The sequence below is a fragment of the Pungitius pungitius genome, unplaced genomic scaffold (genome assembly GCF_949316345.1).
Source record: "Pungitius pungitius unplaced genomic scaffold, fPunPun2.1 scaffold_33, whole genome shotgun sequence".
NCBI classification, from domain to species: Eukaryota; Metazoa; Chordata; class Actinopteri; order Perciformes; family Gasterosteidae; genus Pungitius; species Pungitius pungitius.
This window is the reverse complement of record NW_026909866.1, coordinates 407,956-433,561: the sequence shown is the minus strand read 5'-3', so window position 1 is coordinate 433,561 and position 25,606 is coordinate 407,956. Positions and strand designations below refer to the sequence as shown.

General features: G+C 48.3%; 44 non-coding genes across 44 annotated transcripts; 30 read left to right on the top strand and 14 right to left on the bottom strand.

The window, feature by feature from the left end:
• The first annotated feature begins 420 nt into the window (after positions 1-420).
• On the top strand, positions 421-493 carry trnav-uac (transfer RNA valine (anticodon UAC)). The gene has a single exon. It is a non-coding gene; the product is annotated as a tRNA-Val (tRNA).
• Positions 494-597: 104 nt separating this feature from the next.
• On the bottom strand, positions 598-669 carry trnad-guc (transfer RNA aspartic acid (anticodon GUC)). Its single transcript has one exon. It is a non-coding gene; the product is annotated as a tRNA-Asp (tRNA).
• A 285-nt stretch (positions 670-954) lies between these two features.
• On the top strand, positions 955-1,027 carry trnav-uac (transfer RNA valine (anticodon UAC)). The gene has a single exon. It is a non-coding gene; the product is annotated as a tRNA-Val (tRNA).
• A 461-nt stretch (positions 1,028-1,488) lies between these two features.
• trnav-uac (transfer RNA valine (anticodon UAC)) lies at positions 1,489-1,561 on the top strand. The gene has a single exon. It is a non-coding gene; the product is annotated as a tRNA-Val (tRNA).
• A 104-nt stretch (positions 1,562-1,665) lies between these two features.
• On the bottom strand, positions 1,666-1,737 carry trnad-guc (transfer RNA aspartic acid (anticodon GUC)). The gene has a single exon. It is a non-coding gene; the product is annotated as a tRNA-Asp (tRNA).
• Positions 1,738-2,022: 285 nt separating this feature from the next.
• On the top strand, positions 2,023-2,095 carry trnav-uac (transfer RNA valine (anticodon UAC)). Its single transcript has one exon. It is a non-coding gene; the product is annotated as a tRNA-Val (tRNA).
• A 461-nt stretch (positions 2,096-2,556) lies between these two features.
• trnav-uac (transfer RNA valine (anticodon UAC)) lies at positions 2,557-2,629 on the top strand. The gene has a single exon. It is a non-coding gene; the product is annotated as a tRNA-Val (tRNA).
• Positions 2,630-3,090: 461 nt separating this feature from the next.
• trnav-uac (transfer RNA valine (anticodon UAC)) lies at positions 3,091-3,163 on the top strand. Its single transcript has one exon. It is a non-coding gene; the product is annotated as a tRNA-Val (tRNA).
• A 104-nt stretch (positions 3,164-3,267) lies between these two features.
• Positions 3,268-3,339, bottom strand: trnad-guc (transfer RNA aspartic acid (anticodon GUC)). The gene has a single exon. It is a non-coding gene; the product is annotated as a tRNA-Asp (tRNA).
• Positions 3,340-3,624: 285 nt separating this feature from the next.
• Positions 3,625-3,697, top strand: trnav-uac (transfer RNA valine (anticodon UAC)). Its single transcript has one exon. It is a non-coding gene; the product is annotated as a tRNA-Val (tRNA).
• A 638-nt stretch (positions 3,698-4,335) lies between these two features.
• On the bottom strand, positions 4,336-4,407 carry trnad-guc (transfer RNA aspartic acid (anticodon GUC)). The gene has a single exon. It is a non-coding gene; the product is annotated as a tRNA-Asp (tRNA).
• Positions 4,408-5,226: 819 nt separating this feature from the next.
• trnav-uac (transfer RNA valine (anticodon UAC)) lies at positions 5,227-5,299 on the top strand. The gene has a single exon. It is a non-coding gene; the product is annotated as a tRNA-Val (tRNA).
• Positions 5,300-5,937: 638 nt separating this feature from the next.
• On the bottom strand, positions 5,938-6,009 carry trnad-guc (transfer RNA aspartic acid (anticodon GUC)). Its single transcript has one exon. It is a non-coding gene; the product is annotated as a tRNA-Asp (tRNA).
• Positions 6,010-6,828: 819 nt separating this feature from the next.
• Positions 6,829-6,901, top strand: trnav-uac (transfer RNA valine (anticodon UAC)). The gene has a single exon. It is a non-coding gene; the product is annotated as a tRNA-Val (tRNA).
• Positions 6,902-7,142: 241 nt separating this feature from the next.
• trnav-uac (transfer RNA valine (anticodon UAC)) lies at positions 7,143-7,215 on the top strand. The gene has a single exon. It is a non-coding gene; the product is annotated as a tRNA-Val (tRNA).
• Positions 7,216-7,676: 461 nt separating this feature from the next.
• On the top strand, positions 7,677-7,749 carry trnav-uac (transfer RNA valine (anticodon UAC)). The gene has a single exon. It is a non-coding gene; the product is annotated as a tRNA-Val (tRNA).
• A 241-nt stretch (positions 7,750-7,990) lies between these two features.
• Positions 7,991-8,063, top strand: trnav-uac (transfer RNA valine (anticodon UAC)). Its single transcript has one exon. It is a non-coding gene; the product is annotated as a tRNA-Val (tRNA).
• Positions 8,064-8,524: 461 nt separating this feature from the next.
• trnav-uac (transfer RNA valine (anticodon UAC)) lies at positions 8,525-8,597 on the top strand. The gene has a single exon. It is a non-coding gene; the product is annotated as a tRNA-Val (tRNA).
• A 104-nt stretch (positions 8,598-8,701) lies between these two features.
• Positions 8,702-8,773, bottom strand: trnad-guc (transfer RNA aspartic acid (anticodon GUC)). The gene has a single exon. It is a non-coding gene; the product is annotated as a tRNA-Asp (tRNA).
• A 285-nt stretch (positions 8,774-9,058) lies between these two features.
• On the top strand, positions 9,059-9,131 carry trnav-uac (transfer RNA valine (anticodon UAC)). The gene has a single exon. It is a non-coding gene; the product is annotated as a tRNA-Val (tRNA).
• Positions 9,132-9,769: 638 nt separating this feature from the next.
• Positions 9,770-9,841, bottom strand: trnad-guc (transfer RNA aspartic acid (anticodon GUC)). Its single transcript has one exon. It is a non-coding gene; the product is annotated as a tRNA-Asp (tRNA).
• A 462-nt stretch (positions 9,842-10,303) lies between these two features.
• trnad-guc (transfer RNA aspartic acid (anticodon GUC)) lies at positions 10,304-10,375 on the bottom strand. Its single transcript has one exon. It is a non-coding gene; the product is annotated as a tRNA-Asp (tRNA).
• An 819-nt stretch (positions 10,376-11,194) lies between these two features.
• Positions 11,195-11,267, top strand: trnav-uac (transfer RNA valine (anticodon UAC)). The gene has a single exon. It is a non-coding gene; the product is annotated as a tRNA-Val (tRNA).
• A 461-nt stretch (positions 11,268-11,728) lies between these two features.
• trnav-aac (transfer RNA valine (anticodon AAC)) lies at positions 11,729-11,801 on the top strand. The gene has a single exon. It is a non-coding gene; the product is annotated as a tRNA-Val (tRNA).
• A 461-nt stretch (positions 11,802-12,262) lies between these two features.
• Positions 12,263-12,335, top strand: trnav-uac (transfer RNA valine (anticodon UAC)). The gene has a single exon. It is a non-coding gene; the product is annotated as a tRNA-Val (tRNA).
• A 461-nt stretch (positions 12,336-12,796) lies between these two features.
• On the top strand, positions 12,797-12,869 carry trnav-uac (transfer RNA valine (anticodon UAC)). Its single transcript has one exon. It is a non-coding gene; the product is annotated as a tRNA-Val (tRNA).
• Positions 12,870-13,330: 461 nt separating this feature from the next.
• trnav-uac (transfer RNA valine (anticodon UAC)) lies at positions 13,331-13,403 on the top strand. Its single transcript has one exon. It is a non-coding gene; the product is annotated as a tRNA-Val (tRNA).
• Positions 13,404-13,507: 104 nt separating this feature from the next.
• Positions 13,508-13,579, bottom strand: trnad-guc (transfer RNA aspartic acid (anticodon GUC)). The gene has a single exon. It is a non-coding gene; the product is annotated as a tRNA-Asp (tRNA).
• Positions 13,580-13,864: 285 nt separating this feature from the next.
• Positions 13,865-13,937, top strand: trnav-uac (transfer RNA valine (anticodon UAC)). The gene has a single exon. It is a non-coding gene; the product is annotated as a tRNA-Val (tRNA).
• Positions 13,938-14,575: 638 nt separating this feature from the next.
• trnad-guc (transfer RNA aspartic acid (anticodon GUC)) lies at positions 14,576-14,647 on the bottom strand. The gene has a single exon. It is a non-coding gene; the product is annotated as a tRNA-Asp (tRNA).
• A 285-nt stretch (positions 14,648-14,932) lies between these two features.
• trnav-uac (transfer RNA valine (anticodon UAC)) lies at positions 14,933-15,005 on the top strand. The gene has a single exon. It is a non-coding gene; the product is annotated as a tRNA-Val (tRNA).
• A 461-nt stretch (positions 15,006-15,466) lies between these two features.
• On the top strand, positions 15,467-15,539 carry trnav-uac (transfer RNA valine (anticodon UAC)). The gene has a single exon. It is a non-coding gene; the product is annotated as a tRNA-Val (tRNA).
• Positions 15,540-15,643: 104 nt separating this feature from the next.
• trnad-guc (transfer RNA aspartic acid (anticodon GUC)) lies at positions 15,644-15,715 on the bottom strand. The gene has a single exon. It is a non-coding gene; the product is annotated as a tRNA-Asp (tRNA).
• Positions 15,716-16,000: 285 nt separating this feature from the next.
• On the top strand, positions 16,001-16,073 carry trnav-uac (transfer RNA valine (anticodon UAC)). Its single transcript has one exon. It is a non-coding gene; the product is annotated as a tRNA-Val (tRNA).
• Positions 16,074-16,177: 104 nt separating this feature from the next.
• On the bottom strand, positions 16,178-16,249 carry trnad-guc (transfer RNA aspartic acid (anticodon GUC)). The gene has a single exon. It is a non-coding gene; the product is annotated as a tRNA-Asp (tRNA).
• A 285-nt stretch (positions 16,250-16,534) lies between these two features.
• On the top strand, positions 16,535-16,607 carry trnav-aac (transfer RNA valine (anticodon AAC)). Its single transcript has one exon. It is a non-coding gene; the product is annotated as a tRNA-Val (tRNA).
• Positions 16,608-22,448: 5,841 nt separating this feature from the next.
• Positions 22,449-22,521, top strand: trnav-uac (transfer RNA valine (anticodon UAC)). The gene has a single exon. It is a non-coding gene; the product is annotated as a tRNA-Val (tRNA).
• A 461-nt stretch (positions 22,522-22,982) lies between these two features.
• Positions 22,983-23,055, top strand: trnav-uac (transfer RNA valine (anticodon UAC)). The gene has a single exon. It is a non-coding gene; the product is annotated as a tRNA-Val (tRNA).
• A 461-nt stretch (positions 23,056-23,516) lies between these two features.
• trnav-uac (transfer RNA valine (anticodon UAC)) lies at positions 23,517-23,589 on the top strand. Its single transcript has one exon. It is a non-coding gene; the product is annotated as a tRNA-Val (tRNA).
• A 104-nt stretch (positions 23,590-23,693) lies between these two features.
• On the bottom strand, positions 23,694-23,765 carry trnad-guc (transfer RNA aspartic acid (anticodon GUC)). Its single transcript has one exon. It is a non-coding gene; the product is annotated as a tRNA-Asp (tRNA).
• A 285-nt stretch (positions 23,766-24,050) lies between these two features.
• On the top strand, positions 24,051-24,123 carry trnav-uac (transfer RNA valine (anticodon UAC)). Its single transcript has one exon. It is a non-coding gene; the product is annotated as a tRNA-Val (tRNA).
• Positions 24,124-24,584: 461 nt separating this feature from the next.
• trnav-aac (transfer RNA valine (anticodon AAC)) lies at positions 24,585-24,657 on the top strand. Its single transcript has one exon. It is a non-coding gene; the product is annotated as a tRNA-Val (tRNA).
• Positions 24,658-24,761: 104 nt separating this feature from the next.
• Positions 24,762-24,833, bottom strand: trnad-guc (transfer RNA aspartic acid (anticodon GUC)). Its single transcript has one exon. It is a non-coding gene; the product is annotated as a tRNA-Asp (tRNA).
• Positions 24,834-25,118: 285 nt separating this feature from the next.
• On the top strand, positions 25,119-25,191 carry trnav-uac (transfer RNA valine (anticodon UAC)). The gene has a single exon. It is a non-coding gene; the product is annotated as a tRNA-Val (tRNA).
• Positions 25,192-25,606: the final 415 nt, after the last annotated feature.

The following is a 25,606-nucleotide window of genomic DNA, read 5'->3' as shown; positions in this document are numbered from 1 at the left end:
CTTGTTCAATTAAAAAAGACTACGCTTCCAGTCTGACTATACGCTTACTGTTTGACGAAGACTCTCCCCGTCAGGGAATCGAAACCTGGTCTTCTGCGTGACAGGCAGAGATACTGTCCACTATACTAACGAGGAATCACTCTGAAATCCTTATGCCAGATTTCTGGCCGTTGTGAAGAGAAGGTACGCACTTGAACACTTTCCCTTCCGGCGAAAATTCAGTCCTGGCTGGATTTGATCAGTCCTCAACTTCCTAGCGGAAAACCACAGCCTCGTACATGTAGGGATTGATTCTCATCCCGACCGCTTTAGAACTGACTTTAAACTGTAGCATAGTGATGACGGTCAAGTCATGATGAAGCCATCAGATCAAGATCTTCCGCAAAGAGCAGGCATATGTTTAAAAGAAACCTAGCTGTGGTTTCCGTAGTGTAGTGGTTATAACGTTTGCCTTACACGCGAAAGGTCCCCAGTTCGAACCTGGGCGGAAACATTGACCTTTTTCCCGCCCTGTCTGCAAAAGAAAATTATTCACTTGGTCAATTAAAAAAGACTACGCTTCCAGTCTGACTATACGCTTACTGTTTGACGAAGACTCTCCCCGTCAGGGAATCGAACCCTGGTCTTCTGCATGACAGGCAGAGATACTGTCCACTATACTAACGAGGAATCACTCTGAAATCCTTATGCCAGATTTCTGGCCGTTGTGAAGAGAAGGTACGCACTTGAACACTTTCCCTTCCGGCAAAAATTCAGTCCTGGCTGGGTTTGATCAGTCCTCAACTTCCTAGCGGAAAACCACAGCCTCGTACATGTAGGAATTGATTCTCATCCCGACCGCTTTAGAACTGACGTCAAACTGTAGCATAGTGATGAAGGTCAAGTCATGATGAAGCCATCAGATCAAGATCTTCCGCAAAGAGCAGGGATATGTTCAAGAGAAACCTAGCCGTGGTTTTTGTAGTGTAGTGGTTATCACGTTCGCCTTACACGCGAAAGGTCCCCAGTTCGAAACTGGGCGGAAACATTGACCTTTATCCCGCCTTCTCTGCAAAAGAAAATTATTCACTTCGTCAATTAAAAAAGACTACGCTTCCAGTCTGAGCATACGCTTACTGTTTGACAAAGACTCTCCCCGTCAGGGAATCGAAACCTGGTCTTCTGCATGACAGGCAGAGATACTGTCCACTATACTAACGAGGAATCACTCTGAAATCCTTATGCCAGATTTCTGGCCGTGGTGAAGAGAAGGTACGCACTTGAACACTTTCCCTTCCGGCGAAAATTCAGTCCTGGCTGGGTTTGATCAGTCCTCAACTTCCTAGCGGAAAACCACAGCCTCGTACATGTAGGGATTGATTCTCATCCCGACCGCTTTAGAACTGACTTTAAACTGTAGCATAGTGATGACGGTCAAGTCATGATGAAGCCATCAGATCAAGATCTTCCGCAAAGAGCAGGCATATGTTTAAAAGAAACCTAGCTGTGGTTTCCGTAGTGTAGTGGTTATCACGTTTGCCTTACACGCGAAAGGTCCCCAGTTCGAACCTGGGCGGAAACATTGACCTTTTTCCCGCCCTGTCTGCAAAAGAAAATTATTCACTTGGTCAATTAAAAAAGACTACGCTTCCAGTCTGACTATACGCTTACTGTTTGACGAAGACTCTCCCCGTCAGGGAATCGAACCCTGGTCTTCTGCATGACAGGCAGAGATACTGTCCACTATACTAACGAGGAATCACTCTGAAATCCTTATGCCAGATTTCTGGCCGTTGTGAAGAGAAGGTACGCACTTGAACACTTTCCCTTCCGGCAAAAATTCAGTCCTGGCTGGGTTTGATCAGTCCTCAACTTCCTAGCGGAAAACCACAGCCTCGTACATGTAGGAATTGATTCTCATCCCGACCGCTTTAGAACTGACGTCAAACTGTAGCATAGTGATGAAGGTCAAGTCATGATGAAGCCATCAGATCAAGATCTTCCGCAAAGAGCAGGGATATGTTCAAGAGAAACCTAGCCGTGGTTTTTGTAGTGTAGTGGTTATCACGTTCGCCTTACACGCGAAAGGTCCCCAGTTCGAAACTGGGCGGAAACATTGACCTTTATCCCGCCTTCTCTGCAAAAGAAAATTATTCACTTCGTCAATTAAAAAAGACTACGCTTCCAGTCTGAGCATACGCTTACTGTTTGACAAAGACTCTCCCCGTCAGGGAATCGAAACCTGGTCTTCTGCATGACAGGCAGAGATACTGTCCACTATACTAACGAGGAATCACTCTGAAATCCTTATGCCAGATTTCTGGCCGTTGTGAAGAGAAGGTACGCACTTGAACACTTTCCCTTCCGGCAAAAATTCAGTCCTGGCTGGGTTTGATCAGTCCTCAACTTCCTAGCGGAAAACCACAGCCTCGTACATGTAGGAATTGATTCTCATCCCGACCGCTTTAGAACTGACGTCAAACTGTAGCATAGTGATGAAGGTCAAGTCATGATGAAGCCATCAGATCAAGATCTTCCGCAAAGAGCAGGGATATGTTCAAGAGAAACCTAGCCGTGGTTTTTGTAGTGTAGTGGTTATCACGTTCGCCTTACACGCGAAAGGTCCCCAGTTCGAAACTGGGCGGAAACATTGACCTTTATCCCGCCTTCTCTGCAAAAGAAAATTATTCACTTCGTCAATTAAAAAAGACTACGCTTCCAGTCTGAGCATACGCTTACTGTTTGACAAAGACTCTCCCCGTCAGGGAATCGAAACCTGGTCTTCTGCATGACAGGCAGAGATACTGTCCACTATACTAACGAGGAATCACTCTGAAATCCTTATGCCAGATTTCTGGCCGTGGTGAAGAGAAGGTACGCACTTGAACACTTTCCCTTCCGGCGAAAATTCAGTCCTGGCTGGGTTTGATCAGTCCTCAACTTCCTAGCGGAAAACCACAGCCTCGTACATGTAGGGATTGATTCTCATCCCGACCGCTTTAGAACTGACTTTAAACTGTAGCATAGTGATGACGGTCAAGTCATGATGAAGCCATCAGATCAAGATCTTCCGCAAAGAGCAGGCATATGTTTAAAAGAAACCTAGCTGTGGTTTCCGTAGTGTAGTGGTTATCACGTTTGCCTTACACGCGAAAGGTCCCCAGTTCGAACCTGGGCGGAAACATTGACCTTTTTCCCGCCCTGTCTGCAAAAGAAAATTATTCACTTGGTCAATTAAAAAAGACTACGCTTCCAGTCTGACTATACGCTTACTGTTTGACGAAGACTCTCCCCGTCAGGGAATCGAACCCTGGTCTTCTGCATGACAGGCAGAGATACTGTCCACTATACTAACGAGGAATCACTCTGAAATCCTTATGCCAGATTTCTGGCCGTTGTGAAGAGAAGGTACGCACTTGAACACTTTCCCTTCCGGCAAAAATTCAGTCCTGGCTGGGTTTGATCAGTCCTCAACTTCCTAGCGGAAAACCACAGCCTCGTACATGTAGGAATTGATTCTCATCCCGACCGCTTTAGAACTGACGTCAAACTGTAGCATAGTGATGAAGGTCAAGTCATGATGAAGCCATCAGATCAAGATCTTCCGCAAAGAGCAGGGATATGTTCAAGAGAAACCTAGCCGTGGTTTTTGTAGTGTAGTGGTTATCACGTTCGCCTTACACGCGAAAGGTCCCCAGTTCGAAACTGGGCGGAAACATTAACCTTTTTCCCGCTCTGTCTGCAAAAGAAAATTATTCACTTCGTCAATTAAAAAAGACTACGCTTCCAGTCTGAGCATACGCTTACTGTTTGACAAAGACTCTCCCCGTCAGGGAATCGAAACCTGGTCTTCTGCATGACAGGCAGAGATACTGTCCACTATACTAACGAGGAATCACTCTGAAATCCTAATGCCAGATTTCTGGCCGTTGTGAAGAGAACGTACGCACTTGAACACTTTCCCTTCCGGCGAAAATTCAGTCCTGGCTGGGTTTGATCAGTCCTCAACTTCCTAGCGGAAAACCACAGCCTCGTACATGTAGGAATTGATTCTCATCCCGACCGCTTTAGAACTGACGTCAAACTGTAGCATAGTGATGAAGGTCAAGTCATGATGAAGCCATCAGATCAAGATCTTCCGCAAAGAGCAGGCATATGTTCAAAAGAAACCTAGCTGTGGTTTCCGTAGTGTAGTGGTTATCACGTTCGCCTAACACGCGAAAGGTCCCCAGTTCGAAACTGGGCGGAAACATTAACCTTTTTCCCGCCCTGTCTGCAAAAGAAAATTATTCACTTGGTCAATTAAAAAAGACTACGCTTCCAGTCTGAGCATACGCTTACTGTTTGACAAAGACTCTCCCCGTCAGGGAATCGAACCCTGGTCTTCTGCGTGACAGGCAGAGATACTGTCCACTATACTAACGAGGAATCACTCTGAAATCCTAATGCCAGATTTCTGGCCGTTGTGAAGAGAACGTACGCACTTGAACACTTTCCCTTCCGGCGAAAATTCAGTCCTGGCTGGGTTTGATCAGTCCTCAACTTCCTAGCGGAAAACCACAGCCTCGTACATGTAGGAATTGATTCTCATCCTGACCGCTTTAGAACTGACGTCAAACTGTAGCATAGTGATGAAGGTCAAGTCATGATGAAGCCATCAGATCAAGATCTTCCGCAAAGAGCAGGCATATGTTCAAAAGAAACCTAGCTGTGGTTTCCGTAGTGTAGTGGTTATCACGTTCGCCTAACACGCGAAAGGTCCCCAGTTCGAAACTGGGCGGAAACATTAACCTTTTTCCCGCCCTGTCTGCAAAAGAAAATTATTCACTTGGTCAATTAAAAAAGACTACGCTTCCAGTCTGACTATACGCTTACTGTTTGACGAAGACTCTCCCCGTCAGGGAATCGAAACCTGGTCTTCTGCGTGACAGGCAGAGATACTGTCCACTATACTAACGAGGAATCACTCTGAAATCCTTATGCCAGATTTCTGGCCGTTGTGAAGAGAAGGTACGCACTTGAACACTTTCCCTTCCGGCAAAAATTCAGTCCTGGCTGGGTTTGATCAGTCCTCAACTTCCTAGCGGAAAACCACAGCCTCGTACATGTAGGAATTGATTCTCATCCCGACCGCTTTAGAACTGACTTCAAACTGTAGCATAGTGATGAAGGTCAAGTCATGATGAAGCCATCAGATCAAGATCTTCCGCAAAGAGCAGGGATATGTTCAAGAGAAACCTAGCCGTGGTTTTTGTAGTGTAGTGGTTATCACGTTCGCCTTACACGCGAAAGGTCCCCAGTTCGAAACTGGGCGGAAACATTGACCTTTATCCCGCCTTCTCTGCAAAAGAAAATTATTCACTTCGTCAATTAAAAAAGACTACGCTTCCAGTCTGAGCATACGCTTACTGTTTGACAAAGACTCTCCCCGTCAGGGAATCGAAACCTGGTCTTCTGCATGACAGGCAGAGATACTGTCCACTATACTAACGAGGAATCACTCTGAAATCCTTATGCCAGATTTCTGGCCGTGGTGAAGAGAAGGTACGCACTTGAACACTTTCCCTTCCGGCGAAAATTCAGTCCTGGCTGGGTTTGATCAGTCCTCAACTTCCTAGCGGAAAACCACAGCCTCGTACATGTAGGAATTGATTCTCATCCCGACCGCTTTAGAACTGACGTCAAACTGTAGCATAGTGATGAAGGTCAAGTCATGATGAAGCCATCAGATCAAGATCTTCCGCAAAGAGCAGGCATATGTTCAAAAGAAACCTAGCTGTGGTTTCCGTAGTGTAGTTGTTATCACGTTCGCCTAACACGCGAAAGGTCCCCAGTTCGAAACTGGGCGGAAACATTAACCTTTTTCCCGCCCTGTCTGCAAAAGAAAATTATTCACTTGGTCAATTAAAAAAGACTACGCTTCCAGTCTGAGCATACGCTTACTGTTTGACGAAGACTCTCCCCGTCAGGGAATCGAACCCTGGTCTTCTGCGTGACAGGCAGAGATACTGTCCACTATACTAACGAGGAATCACTCTGAAATCCTAATGCCAGATTTCTGGCCGTTGTGAAGAGAACGTACGCACTTGAACACTTTCCCTTCCGGCGAAAATTCAGTCCTGGCTGGGTTTGATCAGTCCTCAACTTCCTAGCGGAAAACCACAGCCTCGTACATGTAGGAATTGATTCTCATCCCGACCGCTTTAGAACTGACGTCAAACTGTAGCATAGTGATGAAGGTCAAGTCATGATGAAGCCATCAGATCAAGATCTTCCGCAAAGAGCAGGCATATGTTCAAAAGAAACCTAGCTGTGGTTTCCGTAGTGTAGTGGTTATCACGTTCGCCTAACACGCGAAAGGTCCCCAGTTCGAAACTGGGCGGAAACATTAACCTTTTTCCCGCCCTGTCTGCAAAAGAAAATTATTCACTTGGTCAATTAAAAAAGACTACGCTTCCAGTCTGACTATACGCTTACTGTTTGACGAAGACTCTCCCCGTCAGGGAATCGAAACCTGGTCTTCTGCGTGACAGGCAGAGATACTGTCCACTATACTAACGAGGAATCACTCTGAAATCCTTATGCCAGATTTCTGGCCGTTGTGAAGAGAAGGTACGCACTTGAACACTTTCCCTTCCGGCGAAAATTCAGTACTGGCTGGATTTGATCAGTCCTCAACTTCCTAGCGGAAAACCACAGCCTCGTACATGTAGGAATTGATTCTCATCCCGACCGCTTTAGAACTGACGTCAAACTGTAGCATAGTGATGAAGGTCAAGTCATGATGAAGCCATCAGATCAAGATCGTCCGCAAAGAGCAGGGATATGTTCAAGAGAAACCTAGCCGTGGTTTTTGTAGTGTAGTGGTTATCACGTTCGCCTTACACGCGAAAGGTCCCCAGTTCGAAACTGGGCGGAAACATTGACCTTTATCCCGCCTTCTCTGCCTTCCGGCGAAAATTCAGTCCTGGCTGGGTTTGATCAGTCCTCAACTTCCTAGCGGAAAACCACAGCCTCGTACATGTAGGAATTGATTCTCATCCCGACCGCTTTAGAACTGACGTCAAACTGTAGCATAGTGATGAAGGTCAAGTCATGATGAAGCCATCAGATCAAGATCTTCCGCAAAGAGCAGGCATATGTTCAAAAGAAACCTAGCTGTGGTTTCCGTAGTGTAGTGGTTATCACGTTCGCCTTACACGCGAAAGGTCCCCAGTTCGAAACTGGGCGGAAACATTGACCTTTTTCCCGCCCTGTCTGCAAAAGAAAATTATTCACTTGGTCAATTAAAAAAGACTACGCTTCCAGTCTGACTATACGCTTACTGTTTGACGAAGACTCTCCCCGTCAGGGAATCGAAACCTGGTCTTCTGCGTGACAGGCAGAGATACTGTCCACTATACTAACGAGGAATCACTCTGAAATCCTTATGCCAGATTTCTGGCCGTTGTGAAGAGAAGGTACGCACTTGAACACTTTCCCTTCCGGCGAAAATTCAGTCCTGGCTGGATTTGATCAGTCCTCAACTTCCTAGCGGAAAACCACAGCCTCGTACATGTAGGGATTGATTCTCATCCCGACCGCTTTAGAACTGACTTTAAACTGTAGCATAGTGATGACGGTCAAGTCATGATGAAGCCATCAGATCAAGATCTTCCGCAAAGAGCAGGCATATGTTTAAAAGAAACCTAGCTGTGGTTTCCGTAGTGTAGTGGTTATCACGTTCGCCTTACACGCGGAAGGTCCCCAGTTCGAACCTGGGCGGAAACATTGACCTTTATCCCGCCTTCTCTGCCTTCCGGCGAAAATTCAGTCCTGGCTGGGTTTGATCAGTCCTCAACTTCCTAGCGGAAAACCACAGCCTCGTACATGTAGGAATTGATTCTCATCCCGACCGCTTTAGAACTGACGTCAAACTGTAGCATAGTGATGAAGGTCAAGTCATGATGAAGCCATCAGATCAAGATCTTCCGCAAAGAGCAGGCATATGTTCAAAAGAAACCTAGCTGTGGTTTCCGTAGTGTAGTGGTTATCACGTTCGCCTTACACGCGAAAGGTCCCCAGTTCGAAACTGGGCGGAAACATTGACCTTTTTCCCGCCCTGTCTGCAAAAGAAAATTATTCACTTGTTCAATTAAAAAAGACTACGCTTCCAGTCTGACTATACGCTTACTGTTTGACGAAGACTCTCCCCGTCAGGGAATCGAAACCTGGTCTTCTGCGTGACAGGCAGAGATACTGTCCACTATACTAACGAGGAATCACTCTGAAATCCTTATGCCAGATTTCTGGCCGTTGTGAAGAGAAGGTACGCACTTGAACACTTTCCCTTCCGGCGAAAATTCAGTCCTGGCTGGATTTGATCAGTCCTCAACTTCCTAGCGGAAAACCACAGCCTCGTACATGTAGGGATTGATTCTCATCCCGACCGCTTTAGAACTGACTTTAAACTGTAGCATAGTGATGACGGTCAAGTCATGATGAAGCCATCAGATCAAGATCTTCCGCAAAGAGCAGGCATATGTTTAAAAGAAACCTAGCTGTGGTTTCCGTAGTGTAGTGGTTATCACGTTTGCCTTACACGCGAAAGGTCCCCAGTTCGAACCTGGGCGGAAACATTGACCTTTTTCCCGCCCTGTCTGCAAAAGAAAATTATTCACTTGGTCAATTAAAAAAGACTACGCTTCCAGTCTGACTATACGCTTACTGTTTGACGAAGACTCTCCCCGTCAGGGAATCGAACCCTGGTCTTCTGCATGACAGGCAGAGATACTGTCCACTATACTAACGAGGAATCACTCTGAAATCCTTATGCCAGATTTCTGGCCGTTGTGAAGAGAAGGTACGCACTTGAACACTTTCCCTTCCGGCAAAAATTCAGTCCTGGCTGGGTTTGATCAGTCCTCAACTTCCTAGCGGAAAACCACAGCCTCGTACATGTAGGAATTGATTCTCATCCCGACCGCTTTAGAACTGACGTCAAACTGTAGCATAGTGATGAAGGTCAAGTCATGATGAAGCCATCAGATCAAGATCTTCCGCAAAGAGCAGGGATATGTTCAAGAGAAACCTAGCCGTGGTTTTTGTAGTGTAGTGGTTATCACGTTCGCCTTACACGCGAAAGGTCCCCAGTTCGAAACTGGGCGGAAACATTGACCTTTATCCCGCCTTCTCTGCAAAAGAAAATTATTCACTTCGTCAATTAAAAAAGACTACGCTTCCAGTCTGAGCATACGCTTACTGTTTGACGAAGACTCTCCCCGTCAGGGAATCGAAACCTGGTCTTCTGCATGACAGGCAGAGATACTGTCCACTATACTAACGAGGAATCACTCTGAAATCCTTATGCCAGATTTCTGGCCGTGGTGAAGAGAAGGTACGCACTTGAACACTTTCCCTTCCGGCGAAAATTCAGTCCTGGCTGGGTTTGATCAGTCCTCAACTTCCTAGCGGAAAACCACAGCCTCGTACATGTAGGAATTGATTCTCATCCCGACCGCTTTAGAACTGACGTCAAACTGTAGCATAGTGATGAAGGTCAAGTCATGATGAAGCCATCAGATCAAGATCTTCCGCAAAGAGCAGGCATATGTTCAAAAGAAACCTAGCTGTGGTTTCCGTAGTGTAGTTGTTATCACGTTCGCCTAACACGCGAAAGGTCCCCAGTTCGAAACTGGGCGGAAACATTAACCTTTTTCCCGCTCTGTCTGCAAAAGAAAATTATTCACTTGGTCAATTAAAAAAGAATACGCTTCCAGTCTGAGCATACGCCTACTGTTTGACGAAGACACTCCCCGTCAGGGAATCGAACCCTGGTCTTCTGCGTGACAGGCAGAGATACTGTCCACTATACTAACGAGGAATCACTCTGAAATCCTAATGCCAGATTTCTGGCCGTTGTGAAGAGAACGTACGCACTTGAACACTTTCCCTTCCGGCGAAAATTCAGTCCTGGCTGGGTTTGATCAGTCCTCAACTTCCTAGCGGAAAACCACAGCCTCGTACATGTAGGAATTGATTCTCATCCCGACCGCTTTAGAACTGACGTCAAACTGTAGCATAGTGATGAAGGTCAAGTCATGATGAAGCCATCAGATCAAGATCTTCCGCAAAGAGCAGGCATATGTTCAAAAGAAACCTAGCTGTGGTTTCCGTAGTGTAGTGGTTATCACGTTCGCCTAACACGCGAAAGGTCCCCAGTTCGAAACTGGGCGGAAACATTAACCTTTTTCCCGCCCTGTCTGCAAAAGAAAATTATTCACTTGGTCAATTAAAAAAGACTACGCTTCCAGTCTGAGCATACGCTTACTGTTTGACGAAGACTCTCCCCGTCAGGGAATCGAACCCTGGTCTTCTGCGTGACAGGCAGAGATACTGTCCACTATACTAACGAGGAATCACTCTGAAATCCTAATGCCAGATTTCTGGCCGTTGTGAAGAGAACGTACGCACTTGAACACTTTCCCTTCCGGCGAAAATTCAGTCCTGGCTGGGTTTGATCAGTCCTCAACTTCCTAGCGGAAAACCACAGCCTCGTACATGTAGGAATTGATTCTCATCCTGACCGCTTTAGAACTGACGTCAAACTGTAGCATAGTGATGAAGGTCAAGTCATGATGAAGCCATCAGATCAAGATCTTCCGCAAAGAGCAGGCATATGTTCAAAAGAAACCTAGCTGTGGTTTCCGTAGTGTAGTGGTTATCACGTTCGCCTAACACGCGAAAGGTCCCCAGTTCGAAACTGGGCGGAAACATTAACCTTTTTCCCGCCCTGTCTGCAAAAGAAAATTATTCACTTGGTCAATTAAAAAAGACTACGCTTCCAGTCTGACTATACGCTTACTGTTTGACGAAGACTCTCCCCGTCAGGGAATCGAAACCTGGTCTTCTGCGTGACAGGCAGAGATACTGTCCACTATACTAACGAGGAATCACTCTGAAATCCTTATGCCAGATTTCTGGCCGTTGTGAAGAGAAGGTACGCACTTGAACACTTTCCCTTCCGGCAAAAATTCAGTCCTGGCTGGGTTTGATCAGTCCTCAACTTCCTAGCGGAAAACCACAGCCTCGTACATGTAGGAATTGATTCTCATCCCGACCGCTTTAGAACTGACTTCAAACTGTAGCATAGTGATGAAGGTCAAGTCATGATGAAGCCATCAGATCAAGATCTTCCGCAAAGAGCAGGGATATGTTCAAGAGAAACCTAGCCGTGGTTTTTGTAGTGTAGTGGTTATCACGTTCGCCTTACACGCGAAAGGTCCCCAGTTCGAAACTGGGCGGAAACATTGACCTTTATCCCGCCTTCTCTGCAAAAGAAAATTATTCACTTCGTCAATTAAAAAAGACTACGCTTCCAGTCTGAGCATATGCTTACTGTTTGACAAAGACTCTCCCCGTCAGGGAATCGAAACCTGGTCTTCTGCATGACAGGCAGAGATACTGTCCACTATACTAACGAGGAATCACTCTGAAATCCTAATGCCAGATTTCTGGCCGTTGTGAAGAGAACGTACGCACTTGAACACTTTCCCTTCCGGCGAAAATTCAGTCCTGGCTGGGTTTGATCAGTCCTCAACTTCCTAGCGGAAAACCACAGCCTCGTACATGTAGGAATTGATTCTCATCCTGACCGCTTTAGAACTGACGTCAAACTGTAGCATAGTGATGAAGGTCAAGTCATGATGAAGCCATCAGATCAAGATCTTCCGCAAAGAGCAGGCATATGTTCAAAAGAAACCTAGCTGTGGTTTCCGTAGTGTAGTGGTTATCACGTTCGCCTAACACGCGAAAGGTCCCCAGTTCGAACCTGGGCGGAAACATTAACCTTTTTCCCGCCCTGTCTGCAAAAGAAAATTATTCACTTGGTCAATTAAAAAAGACTACGCTTCCAGTCTGACTATACGCTTACTGTTTGACGAAGACTCTCCCCGTCAGGGAATCGAAACCTGGTCTTCTGCGTGACAGGCAGAGATACTGTCCACTATACTAACGAGGAATCACTCTGAAATCCTTATGCCAGATTTCTGGCCGTTGTGAAGAGAAGGTACGCACTTGAACACTTTCCCTTCCGGCAAAAATTCAGTCCTGGCTGGGTTTGATCAGTCCTCAACTTCCTAGCGGAAAACCACAGCCTCGTACATGTAGGAATTGATTCTCATCCCGACCGCTTTAGAACTGACTTCAAACTGTAGCATAGTGATGAAGGTCAAGTCATGATGAAGCCATCAGATCAAGATCTTCCGCAAAGAGCAGGGATATGTTCAAGAGAAACCTAGCCGTGGTTTTTGTAGTGTAGTGGTTATCACGTTCGCCTTACACGCGAAAGGTCCCCAGTTCGAAACTGGGCGGAAACATTGACCTTTATCCCGCCTTCTCTGCAAAAGAAAATTATTCACTTCGTCAATTAAAAAAGACTACGCTTCCAGTCTGAGCATATGCTTACTGTTTGACAAAGACTCTCCCCGTCAGGGAATCGAAACCTGGTCTTCTGCATGACAGGCAGAGATACTGTCCACTATACTAACGAGGAATCACTCTGAAATCCTTATGCCAGATTTCTGGCCGTGGTGAAGAGAAGGTACGCACTTGAACACTTTCCCTTCCGGCGAAAATTCAGTCCTGGCTGGGTTTGATCAGTCCTCAACTTCCTAGCGGAAAACCACAGCCTCGTACATGTAGGAATTGATTCTCATCCCGACCGCTTTAGAACTGACGTCAAACTGTAGCATAGTGATGAAGGTCAAGTCATGATGAAGCCATCAGATCAAGATCTTCCGCAAAGAGCAGGCATATGTTCAAAAGAAACCTAGCTGTGGTTTCCGTAGTGTAGTGGTTATCACGTTCGCCTTACACGCGAAAGGTCCCCAGTTCGAAACTGGGCGGAAACATTGACCTTTTTCCCGCCCTGTCTGCAAAAGAAAATTATTCACTTGTTCAATTAAAAAAGACTACGCTTCCAGTCTGACTATACGCTTACTGTTTGACGAAGACTCTCCCCGTCAGGGAATCGAAACCTGGTCTTCTGCGTGACAGGCAGAGATACTGTCCACTATACTAACGAGGAATCACTCTGAAATCCTTATGCCAGATTTCTGGCCGTTGTGAAGAGAAGGTACGCACTTGAACACTTTCCCTTCCGGCGAAAATTCAGTCCTGGCTGGATTTGATCAGTCCTCAACTTCCTAGCGGAAAACCACAGCCTCGTACATGTAGGGATTGATTCTCATCCCGACCGCTTTAGAACTGACTTTAAACTGTAGCATAGTGATGACGGTCAAGTCATGATGAAGCCATCAGATCAAGATCTTCCGCAAAGAGCAGGCATATGTTTAAAAGAAACCTAGCTGTGGTTTCCGTAGTGTAGTGGTTATCACGTTTGCCTTACACGCGAAAGGTCCCCAGTTCGAACCTGGGCGGAAACATTGACCTTTTTCCCGCCCTGTCTGCAAAAGAAAATTATTCACTTGGTCAATTAAAAAAGACTACGCTTCCAGTCTGACTATACGCTTACTGTTTGACGAAGACTCTCCCCGTCAGGGAATCGAACCCTGGTCTTCTGCATGACAGGCAGAGATACTGTCCACTATACTAACGAGGAATCACTCTGAAATCCTTATGCCAGATTTCTGGCCGTTGTGAAGAGAAGGTACGCACTTGAACACTTTCCCTTCCGGCAAAAATTCAGTCCTGGCTGGGTTTGATCAGTCCTCAACTTCCTAGCGGAAAACCACAGCCTCGTACATGTAGGAATTGATTCTCATCCCGACCGCTTTAGAACTGACGTCAAACTGTAGCATAGTGATGAAGGTCAAGTCATGATGAAGCCATCAGATCAAGATCTTCCGCAAAGAGCAGGGATATGTTCAAGAGAAACCTAGCCGTGGTTTTTGTAGTGTAGTGGTTATCACGTTCGCCTTACACGCGAAAGGTCCCCAGTTCGAAACTGGGCGGAAACATTGACCTTTATCCCGCCTTCTCTGCAAAAGAAAATTATTCACTTCGTCAATTAAAAAAGACTACGCTTCCAGTCTGAGCATACGCTTACTGTTTGACGAAGACTCTCCCCGTCAGGGAATCGAAACCTGGTCTTCTGCGTGACAGGCAGAGATACTGTCCACTATACTAACGAGGAATCACTCTGAAATCCTAATGCCAGATTTCTGGCCGTTGTGAAGAGAACGTACGCACTTGAACACTTTCCCTTCCGGCGAAAATTCAGTCCTGGCTGGGTTTGATCAGTCCTCAACTTCCTAGCGGAAAACCACAGCCTCGTACATGTAGGAATTGATTCTCATCCCGACCGCTTTAGAACTGACGTCAAACTGTAGCATAGTGATGAAGGTCAAGTCATGATGAAGCCATCAGATCAAGATCTTCCGCAAAGAGCAGGCATATGTTCAAAAGAAACCTAGCTGTGGTTTCCGTAGTGTAGTGGTTATCACGTTCGCCTAACACGCGAAAGGTCCCCAGTTCGAAACTGGGCGGAAACATTAACCTTTTTCCCGCCCTGTCTGCAAAAGAAAATTATTCACTTGGTCAATTAAAAAAGACTACGCTTCCAGTCTGAGCATACGCTTACTGTTTGACGAAGACTCTCCCCGTCAGGGAATCGAACCCTGGTCTTCTGCGTGACAGGCAGAGATACTGTCCACTATACTAACGAGGAATCACTCTGAAATCCTTATGCCAGATTTCTGGCCGTTGTGAAGAGAAGGTACGCACTTGAACACTTTCCCTTCCGGCGAAAATTCAGTCCTGGCTGGATTTGATCAGTCCTCAACTTCCTAGCGGAAAACCACAGCCTCGTACATGTAGGGATTGATTCTCATCCCGACCGCTTTAGAACTGACTTTAAACTGTAGCATAGTGATGACGGTCAAGTCATGATGAAGCCATCAGATCAAGATCTTCCGCAAAGAGCAGGCATATGTTTAAAAGAAACCTAGCTGTGGTTTCCGTAGTGTAGTGGTTATCACGTTCGCCTTACACGCGGAAGGTCCCCAGTTCGAACCTGGGCGGAAACATTGACCTTTTTCCCGCCCTGTCTGCAAAAGAAAATTATTCACTTGGTCAATTAAAAAAGACTACGCTTCCAGTCTGAGCATACGCTTACTGTTTGACGAAGACTCTCCCCGTCAGGGAATCGAAACCTGGTCTTCTGCGTGACAGGCAGAGATACTGTCCACTATACTAACGAGGAATCACTCTGAAATCCTTATGCCAGATTTCTGGCCGTTGTGAAGAGAAGGTACGCACTTGAACACTTTCCCTTCCGGCGAAAATTCAGTCCTGGCTGGATTTGATCAGTCCTCAACTTCCTAGCGGAAAACCACAGCCTCGTACATGTAGGGATTGATTCTCATCCCGACCGCTTTAGAACTGACTTTAAACTGTAGCATAGTGATGACGGTCAAGTCATGATGAAGCCATCAGATCAAGATCTTCCGCAAAGAGCAGGCATATGTTTAAAAGAAACCTAGCTGTGGTTTCCGTAGTGTAGTGGTTATCACGTTTGCCTTACACGCGAAAGGTCCCCAGTTCGAACCTGGGCGGAAACATTGACCTTTTTCCCGCCCTGTCTGCAAAAGAAAATTATTCACTTGGTCAATTAAAAAAGACTACGCTTCCAGTCTGACTATACGCTTACTGTTTGACGAAGACTCTCCCCGTCAGGGAATCGAACCCTGGTCTTCTGCATGACAGGCAGAGATACTGTCCACTATACTAACGAGGAATCACTCTGAAATCCTTATGCCAGATTTCTGGCCGTTGTGAAGAGAAGGTACGCACTTGAACACTTTCCCTTCCGGCAAAAATTCAGTCCTGGCTGGGTTTGATCAGTCCTCAACTTCCTAGCGGAAAACCACAGCCTCGTACATGTAGGAATTGATTCTCATCCCGACCGCTTTAGAACTGACGTCAAACTGTAGCATAGTGATGAAGGTCAAGTCATGATGAAGCCATCAGATCAAGATCTTCCGCAAAGAGCAGGGATATGTTCAAGAGAAACCTAGCCGTGGTTTTTGTAGTGTAGTGGTTATCACGTTCGCCTTACACGCGAAAGGTCCCCAGTTCGAAACTGGGCGGAAACATTGACCTTTATCCCGCCTTCTCTGCAAAAGAAAATTATTCACTTCGTCAATTAAAAAAGACTACGCTTCCAGTCTGAGCATACGCTTACTGTTTGACGAAGACTCTCCCCGTCAGGGAATCGAACCCTGGTCTTCTGCGTGACAGGCAGAGATACTGTCCACTATACTAACGAGGAATCACTCTGAAATCCTAATGCCAGAATTCTGGCCGTTGTGAAGAGAACGTACGCACTTGAACACTTTCCCTTCCGGCGAAAATTCAGTCCTGGCTGGGTTTGATCAGTCCTCAACTTCCTAGCGGAAAACCACAGCCTCGTACATGTAGGAATTGATTCTCATCCTGACCGCTTTAGAACTGACGTCAAACTGTAGCATAGTGATGAAGGTCAAGTCATGATGAAGCCATCAGATCAAGATCTTCCGCAAAGAGCAGGCATATGTTCAAAAGAAACCTAGCTGTGGTTTCCGTAGTGTAGTGGTTATCACGTTCGCCTAACACGCGAAAGGTCCCCAGTTCGAAACTGGGCGGAAACATTAACCTTTTTCCCGCCCTGTCTGCAAAAGAAAATTATTCACTTGGTCAATTAAAAAAGACTACGCTTCCAGTCTGACTATACGCTTACTGTTTGACGAAGACTCTCCCCGTCAGGGAATCGAAACCTGGTCTTCTGCGTGACAGGCAGAGATACTGTCCACTATACTAACGAGGAATCACTCTGAAATCCTTATGCCAGATTTCTGGCCGTTGTGAAGAGAAGGTACGCACTTGAACACTTTCCCTTCCGGCAAAAATTCAGTCCTGGCTGGGTTTGATCAGTCCTCAACTTCCTAGCGGAAAACCACAGCCTCGTACATGTAGGTGTGGTGTGGAGAGAGAGAGGACCCAAAAGCGGGATGCAGGAAAAATAATGCTTTTAATAGGAAGGTGCAAACTTAGAGGACGCCGCGAAGGCAGGCACAAAAACAGCAACTGAGGTCTTCAGAGAAAAAGGGGAACAGAAGATCTCCCGGTGAAACGGGGCATTAGAGGTCGAGGGCTGGGGAGAGGAGCGCTCTGCCCGTCGTTCCCGACAAAGCCGGCTGGCCGTAGTTCAGCTGGGACTCCTCCTGTTCGGCGGGACCGGACGCTGGATCTAGACAATGAACACAAGACACGGTAGGAAAAAACTCGGCGTAAAGACTGAGGAGTGTGTCTCCTGTGTGGGTGGCAAAATAATCTGACAGGGAACAAAGGGAAAGGGGAGCTAGAAATAGCAGGAATAATTAACGTCATGGGGAACAGGTGTGTAACAATTGGTGTGAGAGGAGGGGGATGGAAAATGGGACTCAGCTGGTGAGTTGTGGACACGATGTATGAATAACTAAAGACCAGTAGGGGGGGGAAAGGGACAGGAGGAGCCCAAAACCATGACAGTGCCCCCATCTCAAGGAGCGCCGCTTGGCGCTCCCAAGGGGGGAACCTGGCGGGTGCGGAGGAAATCATCAACCAGAGAGCGGTCCAGGATGTCCCGTGAGGGGACCCAACTCCTCGCCTCAGGACCAAAGCCCTCCCAGTCAACTAAAAACTGGTGACCACGACCCCGCCGGCGCATATCCAGGAGTTTACGCACGGTGTAAATAGACTCATCCTCAGCGCGCACCGGAGGGGGCGGGGGCGCGCGGGGGGCGCGGGGGGGAGTGCGTACGACCGGTTTGATGCACGAGACATGGAAGACAGGGTGGACGCGACGAAGACCGGGGGGAAGTTTGAGCTTGACCACGACAGGATTAATGACCTTGGAAATCCGATAAGGTCCGATAAAGCGGCGGGCCAATTTGCGAGACGTGGTTTGGAGGGGTAAGTTACGAGTGGAAAGCCACACTTTCTGACCGCAAAGATACCTAGGGCTCTTAACCCGACGTCTGTCGGCATACTTGCGAGTGCGGGTCTTGGCACGGCAGAGCGCGGACCTAACTCTCCTCCAGGTGCGCTTACAACGGCGAATGAAAGCGTTTACCGACGAGACATTAGAGTCAGCCTCCTGTGAGGCAAACAAGGGAGGCTGGTAACCCAGGCAGCCGTAGAACGGGGACAGGCCGGTGGCAGACGTCGGCAACGAATTATGGGCATATTCTGCCCATGGCAGCTGATCTGCCCAAGAGGAAGGGTTACTAAATGCCAGACTACGCAGAAGACGACCCACGATCTGATTAGTGCGTTCGGCCTGACCATTGGTCTGGGGGTGGAACCCAGAGGACAGGCTGACGGCTGCACCCATAAGACGGCAGAATTCCTTCCAGAATAGGGACACGAATTGAGGGCCCCGGTCCGAGACGACGTCAGTGGGGAGACCGTGTAGCTTGAAGACATGCGTAGCAAGGACTTGGGCCATCTCCTTGGCTGAGGGGAGTTTAGCGAGGGGGATGAAATGCGCAGCCTTAGAAAATCGATCCACGACCGTGAGAATAACTGTGTTGCCAGCTGACGGGGGTAGACCAGTAATAAAATCAAGGGCAATGTGAGACCACGGACGGGACGGTGTGGGTAACGGTCTTAGAAATCCCGCTGGCGGGGCGCTGCTAGACTTAGTCTGCGCGCAAATGGTGCAGGCGGCGACGAAACGTCGTACATCACGGTCGAGAGTGGGCCACCAGAAGCGCTGGCGAATTGTGAACAGTGTTCCCCTGACGCCAGGATGGGCAGTCAGTTTAGAGGTATGAGCCCACCGGAGAACAGCTGACCGAACCACTACGGGAACGAAAAGGAGGTTCCTAGGTACCTTACGCGGAGCGACAGAGTGAGACAAGGCGCGTTTAACAATTCTTTCTATTCCCCAGACAACAGACCCGATAACTCGTGAGGGGGGGATGACCTCCTTAGGCGCGGAGGAGGTGTCTGGGGAATCGAAGAGGCGTGAGAGTGCGTCGGGCTTCACGTTCTTAGAGCCCGGACGAAACGAAATGGAGAAGTCGAAACGGGTAAAGAATAAGGACCAACGAGCCTGTCGAGCATTAAGTCTCTTCGCAGATCGGATGTACTCTAGGTTGCGGTGATCCGTCCAAACGACAAACGGCACGGTAGAGCCCTCCAGCCACTGACGCCACTCCTCCAGAGCCATGCGAATGGCCAACAACTCGCGGTTACCAACGTCGTAGTTGCGCTCTGCGGGCGAAAGGCGGTGAGAAAAAAAAGCGCACGGATGCACCTTATTATCAGAAGAGGAGCGTTGGGAAAGGACGGCCCCAACACCCACCTCCGACGCGTCGACCTCGACAATAAACTGCTTGGAGCTGTCAGGGGTGACGAGAATAGGCGCCGTGGTGAAAAGGGATTTGAGACGATCAAACGCTCTCTGCGCGGATTCTGTCCACTTGAAACCTGACCTTACTGATGTTAAAGCGGTAAGGGGCGCTGCGACTTGACTGAAGTTGCGTATAAAACGTCGATAAAAATTAGCAAAGCCCAGGAAACGCTGGAGCGCGACACGGGAGTCAGGGGTGGGCCACTCCGTAACCGCCTTTACCTTAGAGACGTCCATACTCACCCCCTCGGCTGAGATAACGGAACCGAGGAAGGAGACGGAAGACGCGTGAAAGGTGCATTTCTCTGCCTTAACGAATAGGCGGTTCTCGAGGAGGCGTTGCAGAACACGGCGCACCTGTTGTACGTGGACCTGGAGGGACGGGGAGAAGATTAATATATCGTCCAGATAAACAAAGACGAAGATATTCAGCATGTCTCTTAGAACGTCGTTAATTAAGGCCTGGAAGACGGCCGGAGCGTTGACGAGGCCGAACGGGAGTACCCGATACTCAAAGTGCCCTAACGGTGTATTAAACGCGGTCTTCCATTCATCTCCCTCCTTAATGCGGATGAGATGGTACGCGTTACGAAGGTCCAGCTTGGTAAAAACCTTGGCTCCCTGTAACAAGTCAAATGCAGACGACATGAGCGGCAAGGGATAGCGATTCTTAATGGTTATGTCGTTAAGCCCCCGGTAGTCGATACACGGACGCAGAGTGCCGTCCTTCTTCTTAACGAAGAAAAAACCGGCACCAGCAGGTGAGGCGGAAGGCACGATAGTTCCGGCGCTAAGGGATTCTGACAGATACTTCTCTAGTGCTTCGCGTTCTGGGGCGGACAGGGCGAACAATCTACCGCGCGGGGGCGTGGTCCCGGGACGCAGGTCGATAGCGCCATCATATGGACGATGGGGAGGGAGAGAAGTAGCCCGTGAACGGCTGAAGACCGCTCTCAGGTCATGATACTCCTCCGGTACCCCGGCCAAGTCACCCGGCTCCTCCTGTAACACAGCGACAGGAGAGACGGGGGGGTTAGCAGACAACAAACATTCGACATGACAAGACAGGTTCCAAGAGAGGATGGAACCAGTGGACCAGTTAATATGAGGGTTATGTTTGGCTAACCAGGGGTGCCCCAGCACTAACGGGGCAAAGGGGGAGCGAAACACTAAAAAGGAAAGAGTCTCATGGTGATTGCCGGAAACAGTGAGCGATAAGGGAGTGGACTGGAGGTGGACCCTAGGTAGGGAGCTACCATCTAGGGCAAAAAGGGGGGTGACCCCCCCGCGTTCCTTCAACGGGATACCTTGCTTTCGGGCCCATGTCTCATCGAGAAAATTCCCTTCTGCCCCAGAGTCTATTAAGGCGTTACATGAGACCGATGACCCCGCCCACCGCAGGGCTACTGGAATCAGGGTGCACGATTTTGACGGAGAGATGGAAGTAGCGCTCGCCAGTAATCCCTCCTCTACTGTCGAGCGCTGGCTTTTACTGGACAGGTTGACACGAAGTGGGTGGCCGCGCCACAGTACATGCAGAGACGGTTTGTGATGCGACGCTCCTTCTCCTTAGCGGTAAGGCGCAGTCCACCCAGCTGCATGGGCTCCGGTTCAGCCCGGGGGTTAGGGTGGGAGTGGGTGGGGGAGGCGGCCGGTTGAGGAATGTCCACCACCCTGGAGCGATGACGAAGGTCAAATCTCTTCTCGATTCTTATTGCCAGTTCAATAAGAGGGTCGAGGCGAGTAGGCAGCTCACGGGCGATCACCTCGTCCTTGATGCTGGCCCGGAGGCCCTCCAGGAAGCGCGCAACGAGCGCCGGCTCGTTCCAGCCGCAGGTGGTGGATAGGGTGCGGAACTCGATAGAATAATCCGCAACTGAGCGTCCTTCTTGACGGAGGGTGGACAGGATGCGAGAAGCCTCTTCGCCATGAGCCGATCGATCGAACACCCGTATCATCTCCTCCTTAAACAAGTCAAATTGGGTGATGTAGTCAACCCCAGCCTCCCATGCAGCGGTGCCCCACTCACGAGCGCGTCCGGTTAGGAGCGAGATGACGTAGGCGACTCGCGCTCGCTCTCTAGCGTAGGTGACAGGCTGAAGTGAGAACACCAGTTCACACTGAGTGAGGAAGGCTCGACACTGTGTGGGCTCACCGGAGTAACAGGGGGGATTATTGACCCTGGGCTCTGGGGGTTCCAAGTCCCTGGAAGCAGCAGGAGAGGCTCTCCTGAGGTGGTGGACCTGGGCGGACAAGTCCGAAAGTTGGGCGGCCAGGGAATCCACCGCATGGCGAGCAGCGGCTAGCTCCGAGTCGTGTCTCCCGAGCATGGCTCCTTGCGCTTCGACAGCTGCACGAATCGGGTGTTCATCCGCTGGGTCCATTGTTGGTCAGATTATTCTGTGGTGTGGAGAGAGAGAGGACCCAAAAGCGGGATGCAGGAAAAATAATGCTTTTAATAGGAAGGTGCAAACTTAGAGGACGCCGCGAAGGCAGGCACAAAAACAGCAACTGAGGTCTTCAGAGAAAAAGGGGAACAGAAGATCTCCCGGTGAAACGGGGCATTAGAGGTCGAGGGCTGGGGAGAGGAGCGCTCTGCCCGTCGTTCCCGACAAAGCCGGCTGGCCGTAGTTCAGCTGGGACTCCTCCTGTTCGGCGGGACCGGACGCTGGATCTAGACAATGAACACAAAACACGGTAGGACAAAACTCGGCGTAAAGACTGAGGAGTGTGTCTCCTGTGTGGGTGGCAAAATAATCTGACAGGGAACAAAGGGAAAGGGGAGCTAGAAATAGCAGGAATAATTAACGTCATGGGGAACAGGTGTGTAACAATTGGTGTGAGAGGAGGGGGATGGAAAATGGGACTCAGCTGGTGAGTTGTGGACACGATGTATGAATAACTAAAGACCAGTAGGGGGGGGAAAGGGACAGGAGGAGCCCAAAACCATGACAGTAGGAATTGATTCTCATCCCGACCGCTTTAGAACTGACTTCAAACTGTAGCATAGTGATGAAGGTCAAGTCATGATGAAGCCATCAGATCAAGATCTTCCGCAAAGAGCAGGGATATGTTCAAGAGAAACCTAGCCGTGGTTTTTGTAGTGTAGTGGTTATCACGTTCGCCTTACACGCGAAAGGTCCCCAGTTCGAAACTGGGCGGAAACATTGACCTTTATCCCGCCTTCTCTGCAAAAGAAAATTATTCACTTCGTCAATTAAAAAAGACTACGCTTCCAGTCTGAGCATATGCTTACTGTTTGACAAAGACTCTCCCCGTCAGGGAATCGAAACCTGGTCTTCTGCATGACAGGCAGAGATACTGTCCACTATACTAACGAGGAATCACTCTGAAATCCTTATGCCAGATTTCTGGCCGTGGTGAAGAGAAGGTACGCACTTGAACACTTTCCCTTCCGGCGAAAATTCAGTCCTGGCTGGGTTTGATCAGTCCTCAACTTCCTAGCGGAAAACCACAGCCTCGTACATGTAGGAATTGATTCTCATCCCGACCGCTTTAGAACTGACGTCAAACTGTAGCATAGTGATGAAGGTCAAGTCATGATGAAGCCATCAGATCAAGATCTTCCGCAAAGAGCAGGCATATGTTCAAAAGAAACCTAGCTGTGGTTTCCGTAGTGTAGTGGTTATCACGTTCGCCTTACACGCGAAAGGTCCCCAGTTCGAAACTGGGCGGAAACATTGACCTTTTTCCCGCCCTGTCTGCAAAAGAAAATTATTCACTTGTTCAATTAAAAAAGACTACGCTTCCAGTCTGACTATACGCTTACTGTTTGACGAAGACTCTCCCCGTCAGGGAATCGAAACCTGGTCTTCTGCGTGACAGGCAGAGATACTGTCCACTATACTAACGAGGAATCACTCTGAAATCCTTATGCCAGATTTCTGGCCGTTGTGAAGAGAAGGTACGCACTTGAACACTTTCCCTTCCGGCGAAAATTCAGTCCTGGCTGGATTTGATCAGTCCTCAACTTCCTAGCGGAAAACCACAGCCTCGTACATGTAGGGATTGATTCTCATCCCGACCGCTTTAGAACTGACTTTAAACTGTAGCATAGTGATGACGGTCAAGTCATGATGAAGCCATCAGATCAAGATCTTCCGCAAAGAGCAGGCATATGTTTAAAAGAAACCTAGCTGTGGTTTCCGTAGTGTAGTGGTTATCACGTTTGCCTTACACGCGAAAGGTCCCCAGTTCGAACCTGGGCGGAAACATTGACCTTTTTCCCGCCCTGTCTGCAAAAGAAAATTATTCACTTGGTCAATTAAAAAAGACTACGCTTCCAGTCTGACTATACGCTTACTGTTTGACGAAGACTCTCCCCGTCAGGGAATCGAACCCTGGTCTTCTGCATGACAGGCAGAGATACTGTCCACTATACTAACGAGGAATCACTCTGAAATCCTTATGCCAGATTTCTGGCCGTTGTGAAGAGAAGGTACGCACTTGAACACTTTCCCTTCCGGCAAAAATTCAGTCCTGGCTGGGTTTGATCAGTCCTCAACTTCCTAGCGGAAAACCACAGCCTCGTACATGTAGGAATTGATTCTCATCCCGACCGCTTTAGAACTGACGTCAAACTGTAGCATAGTGATGAAGGTCAAGTCATGATGAAGCCATCAGATCAAGATCTTCCGCAAAGAGCAGGGATATGTTCAAGAGAAACCTAGCCGTGGTTTTTGTAGTGTAGTGGTTATCACGTTCGCCTTACACGCGAAAGGTCCCCAGTTCGAAACTGGGCGGAAACATTGACCTTTATCCCGCCTTCTCTGCAAAAGAAAATTATTCACTTCGTCAATTAAAAAAGACTACGCTTCCAGTCTGAGCATACGCTTACTGTTTGACGAAGACTCTCCCCGTCAGGGAATCGAAACCTGGTCTTCTGCGTGACAGGCAGAGATACTGTCCACTATACTAACGAGGAATCACTCTGAAATCCTAATGCCAGATTTCTGGCCGTTGTGAAGAGAACGTACGCACTTGAACACTTTCCCTTCCGGCGAAAATTCAGTCCTGGCTGGGTTTGATCAGTCCTCAACTTCCTAGCGGAAAACCACAGCCTCGTACATGTAGGAATTGATTCTCATCCCGACCGCTTTAGAACTGACGTCAAACTGTAGCATAGTGATGAAGGTCAAGTCATGATGAAGCCATCAGATCAAGATCTTCCGCAAAGAGCAGGCATATGTTCAAAAGAAACCTAGCTGTGGTTTCCGTAGTGTAGTGGTTATCACGTTCGCCTAACACGCGAAAGGTCCCCAGTTCGAAACTGGGCGGAAACATTAACCTTTTTCCCGCCCTGTCTGCAAAAGAAAATTATTCACTTGGTCAATTAAAAAAGACTACGCTTCCAGTCTGAGCATACGCTTACTGTTTGACGAAGACTCTCCCCGTCAGGGAATCGAACCCTGGTCTTCTGCGTGACAGGCAGAGATACTGTCCACTATACTAACGAGGAATCACTCTGAAATCCTTATGCCAGATTTCTGGCCGTTGTGAAGAGAAGGTACGCACTTGAACACTTTCCCTTCCGGCGAAAATTCAGTCCTGGCTGGATTTGATCAGTCCTCAACTTCCTAGCGGAAAACCACAGCCTCGTACATGTAGGGATTGATTCTCATCCCGACCGCTTTAGAACTGACTTTAAACTGTAGCATAGTGATGACGGTCAAGTCATGATGAAGCCATCAGATCAAGATCTTCCGCAAAGAGCAGGCATATGTTTAAAAGAAACCTAGCTGTGGTTTCCGTAGTGTAGTGGTTATCACGTTCGCCTTACACGCGGAAGGTCCCCAGTTCGAACCTGGGCGGAAACATTGACCTTTTTCCCGCCCTGTCTGCAAAAGAAAATTATTCACTTGGTCAATTAAAAAAGACTACGCTTCCAGTCTGAGCATACGCTTACTGTTTGACGAAGACTCTCCCCGTCAGGGAATCGAAACCTGGTCTTCTGCGTGACAGGCAGAGATACTGTCCACTATACTAACGAGGAATCACTCTGAAATCCTTATGCCAGATTTCTGGCCGTTGTGAAGAGAAGGTACGCACTTGAACACTTTCCCTTCCGGCGAAAATTCAGTCCTGGCTGGATTTGATCAGTCCTCAACTTCCTAGCGGAAAACCACAGCCTCGTACATGTAGGGATTGATTCTCATCCCGACCGCTTTAGAACTGACTTTAAACTGTAGCATAGTGATGACGGTCAAGTCATGATGAAGCCATCAGATCAAG